The sequence below is a fragment of the Egretta garzetta genome, unplaced genomic scaffold (assembly GCF_000687185.1).
Source record: "Egretta garzetta isolate BGI_Z169 unplaced genomic scaffold, ASM68718v1 scaffold365, whole genome shotgun sequence".
In the NCBI taxonomy this organism is placed as follows: Eukaryota; Metazoa; Chordata; class Aves; order Pelecaniformes; family Ardeidae; genus Egretta; species Egretta garzetta.
Window position 1 is genome coordinate 2,232,480 of NW_009259602.1, and position 2,041 is coordinate 2,234,520.

Here is a 2,041-nt window from a genome sequence, read left to right on the forward strand (position 1 = left end):
CCTGCCGCCTCTCCCTGACATTCCTCCCGCCTGCGCCCGGGCCCTCTCGAAAATGCCTGCGTGAAAACCCAGGGGACCAGGCATGTGCCACGGGCAGGTGCCTCACGTCCCCGCCGGACAGAGGGGTGTGCCCATGGCACCGCAACACCTGAAGACAGGGGGATCAGGACCTCCCGGTCACACGTGTGCCGTGCTGGGGCCGCCGGCATGGGACGCGTCCTCCCCTGCGGCCTCGGGGCGCCGTGCAGCGCAGAGATGCGATTCTGCATCTGGCACCCAGATGCTGCTGTTACCACAAGATGGAGGTGTTGCTTGCGGCAGGCCGGTGGCAGGAGCGGCACCTGCGCAGGCAGCCTTCCTCCTGCTGCTCCTCGTTGCCCCAAAAGCGTGAGGCCTAGAGGCGGGAGGACCTTCGTGTCCCTGTCCCCTGTTGGCATGGGCAGGTATGACCACTGCCGTCAGCCGCCCGTGGCCGAGAGCTGCGCCCTTCGCCGCTACGCAACGGCAATGCTGCACCAAAGGCCGACGTCAAGGCCACCACTTGGTCCCTGCCCCCTTGCCCGGAGCCCTGCCACCACCCGCTGGAGGGGACCCGCTATCTCCCCTCACCTCCCGGCAGCCCCACCACCTTGACTGGGCTGGAAGGGGGACCGGGAGGCCGCTGCTGCACGCTGCGCCGCTCGCCTTCGCCGCTCCTGCTTGAAACCCATCAGGTCCATTTATCCTCTCCTCCCGCCCTGCCCCGGCTGCCTCCCGGCCATGACGGCTGGGACAGACACTAAGTAAGGAGCCTCCATTGCGGGAGACACTAATGCAGCAGCTCGTACACTGGCGTGACAATGACAGACAGTAATTAGCCCACTCGGTAATCATTACATGAGGAAATGACAGTGGATGCAGATAACGGTTCACAGGCTGGCAAACCCATGGTGAAGCAGGCTCGTTAACGACCGCGTGCTAGGCCACGGAAGCGCAATTTGTGGCAAATGTTTTTGCTTTCCGTGCTGGAAGCAGCAGCCTGCCTGGCTGCTCCTTTCCCTTAGCCTGCACAGCATCTATTCGCAGAAGCGCCCCCCGCTCCCCGTTACGGCTCTGGCTTTTAGCACGCCTTCTCGCGTGCCCGCTCGCTCCCGCCCTCTGCCAGCGACGGCAGGCGGGATTCGGGAGCTGTTCTTGGCGATGCACAGAAGCGAAGCGCTCCTTGGCCTTTCCCACTCCTGTTCCCCGACCTCCCTGTGCGCTTTGCCCGACGCTGGAGCTTTTTCTGCCACCGATCGAGCGGATTTCCTCTGCGCCCCGGCTCACCGATCTCCTCTGCGATAGCTTCCCCGTCCACCCGTCCCCAGAGCGTGTGCTCACCTTCCTTCATCTGCTGCACAACACTCTTGCACGCATCCATAGGCACACATTCCTATGCCACATACTGCACGCTGAGTGCTTCTCAGAGAGACCCCGGGCACAAAAAGCAATGCACTGCGCACGAGCTTAATGCTCGGACCCCCCCGGTGAAAGCCCTTAGCCGTGGCCTGCAGAAAACATGCGTGACTACCATCTGCCTCCGATGAAGGCACCAAAGCCAAACCCGAGAGTGAGGCAACGCCTTCTTTAGACCTGCCAATGGCCACCGACGGCACCGAAATGCCATCCGTCTCTCTCGTCGGGAGCTAGGCCATGCTGCCAACCCGCCCGCCTAGCCTGCCTTGCTTTGGCCATGGCTCGCTGGACGGCTCTCGGCAAACCTCCCTGCGCCGGCATCTTCTCTGCAGCGGGGGCTGCGACCGGCCCCGCGTCCTTGCTCTGCGCCCCTCACCTAGCCCCTGAAATCTAGATAAAATGCATTTTTATATACACATCTAAATGTGTTTATGAATATATATATTTATATAGGCATGTAAATACACACACAGCAAACACATATGTATGCACACACATCCATGAAGTGTGTGCATGTGCACATATATATATATTTTATAAAGAATGTGTTTGTGTGTATATATATATCTCAGGCATGGGCTTTATATATATAAATAATATTTATATA